We start from the raw sequence: 10,000 nt of genomic DNA on the forward strand, positions 1-10,000 counted from the left end.
CTCGCCTCTCTGGCCGGTGTTGGTTTCCACAAACAGGAAGCCCCCAGGAGCCACGGCCACCAGCGACCTCCAGAAACATCCACACCACTGTTGGCCACTCCAACCGTCCGAAAAGCCTTTATCCACTGGGGCTGGGGGGCTCCCTCCCAGCCCCGCCCTGCAGCCCTGGGCTACAGATAGCTGCCCACACCCATGTCGCATCATCGAGGAGGAAAAACTGGGAAAGAATATACAGAACACGATACTTTTATGTAACAATTTAAAATACCGAAAATCACAGTGTATCTGGGAAGGACACACAGATAAACTAGTCCCCTGGGTGGGTCCAGCCTCAAGGCACTAAGTGCTGATGCGTTATTGGCCCATTTGACAGAAGAGGAAGCAGGAAGGTGGTTGGGGTCCAGCAGCTCTGGCCAGACCCCAGCGGGAACGGGTCCTGCCCCGGTAGCCTGGCTTTAAACAGCTCATGGCTGGGGTGGCGAATCTATAATAATCCATTTTTACAAAGAGAGAAGGTGCAGGGTGCTCGCCTGTCTGCTCCCGGTGATGGGGCCCCTCTGGTGTGTGTAAATTATTTCAGAGCTCAAATTACAGAGGGGGCCTCAGAGACGAAGGGACCAGACAAGCAGGGAGCCGGGGGGGGGGGGGGGGGGGGGGGGGGGGGGGTGGGGTGGGGTGGGGGGAGGGAGCTGGCGACGGGTCAGGCCTGTCCCTCCTCTGTCCCGGGTCTGTGGACGGGGCCGCACGGGAGATGCTCTGTGTTCTGGCAGCAGGAGGAAAGGGGGACCAAGAAAGCAGTGAAATTGGCTTTAATGCTATGTTCTGTTAAATCTGACCCACCGGAAACATCCTCCTTTTTACAAGTATTCAAAGTTAAAAGTTATTAAGGTATTTTGCACCCTGTTTTTGTACCAAGACTGTGAAACCCCGCCAGGGTGGCTGAGGTTGGGCTGGGGGCTGGGGGCTGGGGCCACCTCTGTCTGCTGGGGGTGCACTGAGGCTCAGAGGGGCCCCTGTGGCGGGAGGCCCGGTCGTCCTCGTCGCCGGGGCGGAGGGCTGGGCTGCAGCTGCGTCTGGGTGGCCCCAGGGAGCGAGGGAAGCACCTGGCAGTTTCGGTTTCCGACAGGAAGCTGCCTGCTCCTATCTCCTCGCCCCGGCTGCACCCTCTGCCCCAAAGCTCTGGGTGGCGCCCCGCCCGGAGAGCCCCAGGTGGGGACAGCCCCTCGCTGGGACGAGGAAGCCTGGCTGAGGGGCCAGGGCCAGGCGCAGCCCCTCTCGGCCCCCTGGGCCTCCCTGAACTTGGGAGCGCGGTGCCCCCCCGGGGGCCATGAAGGCGGGGAAGGGCTCTGACTTGCACTTTTTGTCAGCTGCCTATCACCTGCTTTTAGGATGTTTGGTCCCAACCTCTGAGTAGAGATGCCGTGGTGATACAGGGGCTTGGCGTCTGTCTGTCTGTCTGTCTGTCTGTCTGTGTGTCCAGGCCTGGCAGAACCATCCAGACAAGACCTCCTCTGAGGACCCTGGGAAATACTGTGCAGAAAGCAGGGGTGCGGGGCCACCTCGAGGTGCTGGGGAGGCGAACCACCACCTCTGGGTGCTAGGGTCCCGTGCCCTGGGGTGCCCTGCACAGACGGGGGGCTGGGAACCTTAGATATTGTGTCCCAGTCGGGGAGCCCAGCTGCGAGGAGAGGCCAGCGGCCCAGCCCTGGAGCCGAGGGGCCCCTGTCTGAGGCCGAGTCAGGCTGGCCCCGCGGCCTGGGGCCCACACTCACTGCAGTTTGCCGTGAGGGGCACAGCCAGGTGGGACCATGTGCAAAGGTCCCCCCTGCCCCTCCCGCTGGCCCTTCCTCCCCGACCGCTCCCCCTGGTAGGGTCTGCAAGGTCGGGGCTTTCCATACACTCAAAATGCACCCCAACTTGGGAGGGAAGGAGGAAGCTCTGGGGGCCGCAGGGCGGGGTCAGCTCCCCAGTTCCTTCTCCACTGGCCTCTCCGAGCCGCCCCAAGTGGCCTTTGCAGGGAAGGGACTGCAGGGGTTCACGGGCAGTTTCCCGGGAGGCAGTGAGCACCAGGAAGGGGAGCGGGGAGGCAGGGCTGCACCCAGGGCCGGCCGCCGCACCAGAGCCTTCTCTCAGCAGTCCCCCAGCCTGTCCGAGGTCTGGCCGTCGTCCCCACGTCACAGACGCGGACAGGCCTGCGGGGTCGTGGGGTCACCACCCCGCTGCCGCACAGCTGAGCGCACAGAGTCCGGGAAGCCAGGCCGCGCAGAGCAGGGCACAGACCCCTGCCCACACCTCGTCCTCGGAGAGGCCTCCTCTGAACCGTCCCATCCCCCTCCTGGGCCTCCTCGCAAAGGCGATCCCTCCTCAAGGTGTCCGTGAGGCCCCTCAGGCCCAGGGGAGGGGCCCGGGCGCCAGGGCCAGGCCCCCGGGGCCGAGGGTCATTAGGGTAAGGACTGAGAGAGAGCTCCCCGGACTTCGAGGGCCGTGCTGGGCCCGGGCCCCTCTCTGCCACCTGCCCGCGTGTTCAGACCTACAAGTTCCTCTGTGCCCCCTCAAGGCTTCGCGCCCCACACTGCTTCCTCTCCGACAGACCCCTGTCCACACCCGCTCCCCTCTGGGAGCCACACCGGAGGTCCACACCCGTCTTAAGCCCCCAATGGCAGGGAGCGTCAGAAACAACACTTCGGCGTCCGGTGTTCTGGCGGGCAGCGGTAGGCCGGGCCGAGGCCAGCGCTGTTGTGCTCCCCAAAGGTTTCACAGCAGCAGCAGCAGCAGCAGAGGGGGCTTCGCTGGGGGGCCCCGGGCCGGGCAGACAGCTCTGCCCCACATCAGCTGGTGCTCGTGTGATCCAGGTGCCAGCTGTGGGGCGTCAGGCAGCACCTGCCTCGGGCTCCGTAGCGTGGGCCACCCAGACCCCACCGCAGGCTCTGAGAGGGTCCGGCCGGGGGCGGGGGGCTGCTGAGCGAATCTGAGCCCCTGGGCGGCGGATGCCGGGGGACCCCTTTCCTGAGGTCCCCGTCGGGGAGCGCCTGCAGGGGACGTGCTGCGTGACCCGGGGCGGGTTTTCTGACCTCTCTGATTTGTGTCCTCACCTTACAGTCAGGCCGACGGCGCCTTGCAGGCCGGCCGAGGGAAGCCGCACCCCGGGCCAGGAAGGAGTCTGGGCTGGATTGGCCCCCCCTGCCCCCTCTACCCCGTCCCCTCCCGCAGCCTGGGGAACAATAGCTTCCGTGTCCCTGTTCGCAGGGCTGCCTGCCGCCTGGGAGACCGTCAGCGATGCCCCCAGCACCGTGTCCCCCTGGGGAGGCTGCGCTGGCCTGGGGGGCAGGTGCACCCCTCTCCTCCACCGTGCCACCTGGACCCTCGCACCAGGGGCAGAGGGGATCGCACCCGAGGAGGGGTCTGCCCACGTTCTCTCAGACGTCAGTCCCAGTTGGTGAGCCCAAAGGGGGCCACACCTGATTCCTCCTGACCCACCAGCTCTATAGCTGGGGAGGGGGCCTGCACGCACCGAGGCCTCTGACCGGGGCCCTGGGCCCTGGGCCCTGTGGCTCCCGCTGCCCGGTACTATCCACACGAGGCTCCTCAGGCTGCGAGAGAGGGATCCCAGCTGCCTCAGGGACACCCTCTGGCTAGGAGAGGCCATCAGGGTCGAGCAGGGACCACCACATCCTTGTCTCCGCTGCCTGGCAGGGAGCTGAGGCCCATGTGGACCGGCGTCCGGCAGATTCCATCGCTAGTCTCCAGGCCCACCTCGGCCTCAACTCCAGGTGCTGAGCTGGCCCCCAAATCTGGAGGGCTTGACCTTGCCAGGCTGGGGACTGGAGGCGGACACAGCCTAGGGGGACTCAGTGGGTCCCAGAAGCCCTCCGTGGCCTCAGCCGAAGCAGCCCTGTCTGTGGGCCAGCCCTTACACCGCCCTCCGTGCTGACCACCTGCCGGCCCCCTTGGGGAGGAGGGGGAGGGGCAGGGCCTCACCCGGGGTCACTTGGGGGGGCCAAGTGACCTGTCCAGAGCCTACCATCTCCAGGAGGCCTGGCCGCCAGGTGCCCCCAGCAACCGGCCACGGGGACCCCCTGCAAGGGAGCGTGCCCTCCGGGTCCGTCTCCGAGCACTGCCCCTTAGGGGCCGAAGGGTCAGCCCCCAGGTCCGGCTCCAGCCCCTGGCCCCGCCTGCTGACCCCAGGCAGCTCACCCTCTGCCTCTGGGCCTCAGTTCCTTGTCGGACAGACCTGGATGCCCCTCAGCCCCCCTCAGCCCCCGTGGTGGCGTCAGCAGGCACACACCGTGCGGGGGGAGGTCGTCTCCTCCGGGCGTAGGATGCACCCACTCCCGTCAAGGGCTGAGCAGCCGTGAGCCGGCACCGCCGCGGGCACCAAGGGGATGACAGAGGCAGCGGCCCAGTGCCAGCGGGGCGACATGACAAGTGAATGTGGGGACCCGCCAGACACCTCGTTTGCTGGTTAGAATCATAAACAGAAGGGGAAGATACAGCAGGGAGAGGAGGGTGAGGAGGAGGGAGCAGGGCAGGTGCCCGAGGGGCGGTCGCAAGGAGGGGCCGGCAAGGGCGCAAGGACGAGGGTGAGGGCGGGAAGCCCTGGGAGGGCCTGTGTGCAGGCGTGCTGTGATCCGACTGACTTTGTCATAGGCTCGCTCCCGCAAGTGACAGGGACAAGGCCGGTCTGTAAGTGCCCCCGAGAGGCTGCACTGACGCCCACCTGCACCCTGGGCAGCTGTCAGGGGCTGCCTGTCCGCCCCGGCGGGGGTTGTAATCGCTAACGCCCACTGCGCTCCAGCCTCCGCTGCAGAACAATCCATGCGAATGATCCGGAGCCCACGGAGTCCACGGGCCCCGTGGCCAGCCCAGGTGACGCCCCTCTTCTCCCCGGCCGCCGCCCCTCCCTTGGCTAACAGCAGCCGAGGCCTCGTCCAGAGCGGATGATCCCAGAGGGAACACGGACGGAGAGTCCTGGCCCAGTGGTAACCCGTTCTGGCCTCCCCCCGGGGCCACGCTTCCTGGCTGTGCCTCCCCTGGTCAACCGTAGTCACGGAAGTGAAAGTGTGAGAAAGCCCCCGCGGCCGGCTGCTGAATCAGGTTAACACGGATGCCTCTCTCTGCAGTCAAGATACCTCGAGAAGTGAAAGCCTTCTCTGCCTCCTCCAGCTGCCCTCTTGGGACCACTTCCTCCAGGAAGCTGGCCTGGATTGCACCCGGCCGGCAGCTCTATCTTCCTAGGCTCAGATTTGGGGTTCAGTGGGTGGGGAGGACATGGCTGGTTGGTGTCCTCTTGTTGGCCTGTCTCAGGAGGCTTGTGGCACGGGGACCGCATGGGCAGGGGACACACATGTTCCAGCAGAAACTGAGGGCCCCAGGAGCAAAACGCCCCACATTTACTGGGGGAGGAAGGGGTCCTGGCTTTCCCCAGGAGTGGCCTTCCTCTTTGTCCTGACAGAAGCCTCAGGGGACTGCAGGCTCTGCCCTTGGAACCAGGCTTCCTGACCGAGTCCAGGCTCCTGTGTGTCCAGAGTTTCGTGCCCCGGAGGCTGGCTCCGGAGGGCCACCCAGAGTGCCTCGGGGGATGCGGGGGGCGGGAGGGACAGGTGGGTGTGTGTCCTGAGGGCTTCCCGACCCCTTGGACGACCACAGCCCCACTGCACTCCCTCTCCTGGGCTCTCTCCCAGCTCCTTCCCCTCTGCCCTTCTTCGCCCCTGCTCAGGGACGTCGGCCCCCAGACTGTGTTTAACCTTTGCTCTGTTTAACCTTTGACCCTTATTAAAGGTCATCAAATCACCCTTCTCCAATCCCTCCATGGTGCTGCTGGCTTCCTGCCAGGCGGTGGCCCCGGGGCCGGCTTCCCTCCCTGAACGGACCCTGCATCCGTCTGTAGGGTCAACAGAGCCAGCTCAATCGCGCCTCCGCTCTGGCCTGCTGGGTGCCCCTGGGAACCTTGGTATCTTTTTCTGTGATGGCGGTCGCCATGACATGCGGGCTTGCAGGCCCCGAGCCAGGGTCTCTGGCACTGCGTGTTCGAGACAGGAACAGGAGGCGGGAGATGGGACCTGTCGCCTCAGGTCTCGGTGGGGTCTGAGCGAAGGGAAAAGCCCCTGCGGGAGGGCTGCCCTGCACACGGCGACGATACCGACAAGATCGAACAGCAAAGTTGCCAACGGTACTTTGTGCACAGGCGCAGATGGTCACAGCCATGTCACAGGTCAGGCGGTCACTGCGGGGCTCAGCCCAGGCCCTCATCGCGGAGAGGGGCTTTCGGGCACACTCCGACCCCGATGCCCTGGGCACCCCGTGCACATCTGTCGGTGTCCTGACGGTCCCCACAAGCACGGCCAGGGGCCACGGCTGAGTGACAAGAGGCATGGTGGGGGCTTGGGACAGAGATGGCCTTGCTCCCCGGGAGGCCGTGCGGCCACATCCTGACCACAGGCCGTGATAGAGATGGGCAGTACGGGCTCTGGGCGCCTTTCCCCAAGCCTGCTGCCTGGATACAGATGGGACGGTTACAGATCTGGTCACCTGGACTGGGGGGCCCTGAATCCAATGACAAGTGTCCTTACAGGAAAGGAGAGGACATAGGGACACAGAGGAGAAGCCACATGAAGACAGGGGCAGAGATGGGAGGGACACAGCCACAGTTGGAGGAGGCAGGGAGGACCCTCCCCGGGAGCTGGAGGAGGGGGCTTGGCCCCGCCCACACCTCGATTTTGGGCCCTGGGCCTCCAGACCTGGGGGCGGATAGATTCCTATTCCGAGCCCGCTGGTCGGTGGCACTTTGTCACAGCGGTCCCAGGAGATTAATACAGCAGGGAAGGGCATGCAGAGAAGAGCCCGTGGTCAAGGGGAAGCTGGAGGGGGCAGGGGGAGGACGGGGCCTGAGAGGGCGTGGTGGGGAGGAGGAGCCTCCCCACCGTGCTTGTGGGAACTGTCAGGACACCGATAGATTTGCACAGGGTGCCCCGGGCACACTGGGGTCGGAGTGTGCACGTGCTGGCTGTGGTGGCCTCTGGACCCTCCCCACCCTGGACCAGGTGGCCCACGGCTGGACCCCGCCGGGCTCCAGGCTCAGGACGGCACCTTCTGTGGGATCTCACCCAACCCCCACTAACCACCCAACACCAGCCGCATCTGCTTGGACGCCTCTAGGGATGGGATGCTCATTATCTCCCTGGTCACATGAAGGCTGAAGTCTGCCACCTGGACCCCACGTTGTCCCTCCCCAGTGATACCAGAGCAGGCTCGACTCAGCTTCTCCCCCAGGTGGTCATGCTGAATTGCCCCCCAGCCTCCTCTGCTTCAGGCCAAATTGGAGTGACTTCAATGCTCTGTCCTGGCCCTCCTCTGCTGGGTGTCCTGGGTCCCATCTTTGGTTCCTGTCGCGGGCACAGCAACCTGACCCTCAGTCTCCTCGTCTGCAGAGTGGGCTTGTTGGAATGGGGGCCTGCACATACAGTAGGCGCCTAATAAACCTGAGTGAGGTAAACACTGCTCTTTCCCACTGCACGCCCAGGTCTCCCCTGCCCTGAGCGGGTCTACCACCCGTGGGGTCGCCGTGGGGTCCGGACCCACCCGGTCCTCCACCACAGCAGGGCTGCGGAGGGCGCCGGGTCCCCAGCCGGGCTGCTCGGCGCCTGCCCGGGGCTCTGCAGCGGGATCCGGCGGCCAGAAGGGCCACGCCGTCTGCCTGACCTCGGCGTGCGCCTCCTGCCAGCCGGAAAGCCACGGCCACGTTCAGAGGTGTTCGCTCTCAGGCGGAAAGGCTCCGTCCTAACCCTTCAGAAGATATCACCAACCGTTGTTGCTTTCATACTTTAGGGCCACTTAACGTATTTTGGGGTCTCCGAGGTTTTCATGGATTCTTGGGGTGCCTGTGGGCCCCAGAAACCGCACGGTGGAGCGGTGCTCCCCACTGGCCTGTCCTAGACCCCGAGACCCCCAGACCCCAAGGGCTCCCCCAGCCGGCCTGCTGCTCTCCCTGGCCGTCCCTCCAGCATTGCAGAGCCCTGGGGGGGGGGGGGGGTAGGGGGTGGGGTCTGGGGCGGCCTGAGGGGTAGGACGTGTCCCAGCCTGGCTGTGGCCGTCCTGTGGAGCAGGACGATTAAGAAAAGATGGGCTGTGAGCTCGTAAAAGCCAGAGTACCTCGGGGCTGGGACTCCCGTGCCCACACAAGCAGGAGCCCAATAACACACTGGCCAAACACCCACCGCCCCAGGGAGCCCCCCCCCCCCCCCCCCCCCCCACCGGGGAGCAGTGAGCTTGGCATGCGCAGTGACCGCGGGGTCGATAAAATGATGGCTGGGATTCTGCATGAGACCGTCCGCCCCGGTGCCCGCGGCCCACCGGCACCGTGGAGGCACTGCCGCCTCGAACTCCTTCCTCGCGCGAACGCCCCCGCCCCATCCAAACACAACACAGCCCGAGGCTCGCACGCGCACCTGCTGTCTGTCCTCTCCCTCCGCAGCCTGGGAGGAGCTGCGCCTTGGCTCCATCAGGGAGCAGGAGGACAGGCTTTGACACATGAGGACCCTGAGGCCCAGGCGAGGACGCGGCGGGTGGCGGGGCCCGGCTGCCGGTTCCCAGACAGTGGCGGCGGGGGGGGCTGCCCCAGGAAGGGAAGGGGCTGTGTGGTGCCCACCAGGAACTTGACCGGACCGGAGCCACTGGCCAGCCTGAGAGGCAGGGTGACCATGTGCCAGGGCCAGCAGCCTGGCACCACCCTGTAGGCGTCTTGGAGCCACCCACACGTGGGAGATGCCGTGGGCACACTCCTCACTCTGTCTCAAGGCAGGCTTTCCCACACCCGGCTTCGGGTGACCGACAGAGCCCGAATCAGGGGCTGGCCCTCGGGGCCTGGACGGCAGCAGGTTGGGGAAGCAGGCTCTACAGAGGTGGCAGGGACATCCCTGGGTCGGGGTGCCGGGCCTGCGGGTCAGGGGCCCGCTTGGCCTCTGGAGAAGGCTCCAGCAGCGGGACTTGGGGCTGTGAGGTCTGGAAGGTTACGAAGCTTCCTCGGAGCGTGGCCACGTGGCGTGGGCTGGGTAGTGGGGTGGCCTGCTCACGGCTGTGCCCCCCCCCCCAGTCTTGGGGTGAGCCAGGGGCTTGGCAGTGGGGGCCACGGGGTGGCGGGGAGGCCTGCCCAACACCACTTCTCTCTGGCACCGGCTCCAAAGGGCAGGGGTCTTGCCAGGGGCGGCTCATCAGTGGGTATGGCGGTTGAGTCCTGGACCATCGCTGGAGCCCAGGGCCCTGGCCCAGGCCCTCTTCCCCGTGGCCCCAGTGTCCTCATCCCACCCCTAAGCCTCAGGGTCCTGCCGGGAGGACCGCACACCGCCTTCCTCACCAAGTCCCGGGACCCTGCCCGTGGGGGAAGACAGAGCCCACTCCCTCCTAGATGGGACTGAGCAGGCCCCTTCCAGCATCTGCCTCTGGGTGGGGCGCCCGCACCCGGCCTGGCACCTGCCGGGCCCTCCGGGGCCACCTGTCCCAGCTGTGTGGGTTTGAGGTGAGTCAACAGAGCCAGGCAGGAGGCAGCCTGGAGATGTCACACTCTGACCACCTGCTCTGGCCCCCACGCACCCCCCATCCCCTTACCTGGCTGCCCTTCCTGGGGACCCCGGGGCACTGAGCAGCCGGTGGACGCGGCGACGCTCTCCAGCAGAGGGGGAAGCCAGGGACATAGGACTGGAGGTGGGTCCGGGAGGCAGTCCTGGCGCCGGGCGACAGGCGAGCAGCCCTCTGGGGGCCGTCGTGAGCGCCCTTCCTGACCTCGTGGGGCCTCGAGGGAGGGAAGAGGGCCGCGGCCGGCCTGGCTCTCCGGCGGCCGGCGGCCTCTGTCCCCCAGACAGCTCCACGCCTTCTAGCAGCCGTGCCCGCCGGCCTGGGGAGGGGGCGGGAGGCTGCAGGGGCTCATGTGACGCAGGGCGGGCCTGGGGAGGCGCCGGTGGGGGAGGTCTCCGTGCAGCCCGCAGGCCGGGCAGCCAGCTGTGTCACT

At 66.4% G+C, this 10,000-nt stretch overlaps 1 protein-coding gene across 2 annotated transcripts in view; it reads right to left on the reverse strand.

Annotated features, from left to right (window-relative positions):
• CBFA2T3 (CBFA2/RUNX1 partner transcriptional co-repressor 3) overlaps nt 1-9,896 on the reverse strand; it is an 81,735-nt gene extending 71,839 nt beyond the window's left edge. For both annotated transcript variants that reach the window (XM_042918591.1, XM_042918590.1), the window contains exon 1: nt 9,601-9,896. The gene's annotated coding sequence lies outside the window, so the exon portion shown is untranslated. The remainder of the gene's footprint in view (nt 1-9,600) is intronic.
• Between the last annotated feature and the right edge of the window lie 104 nt (nt 9,897-10,000).

This window comes from Panthera leo, chromosome E2 (assembly GCF_018350215.1).
Source record: "Panthera leo isolate Ple1 chromosome E2, P.leo_Ple1_pat1.1, whole genome shotgun sequence".
Classification (NCBI taxonomy): domain Eukaryota; kingdom Metazoa; phylum Chordata; class Mammalia; order Carnivora; family Felidae; genus Panthera; species Panthera leo.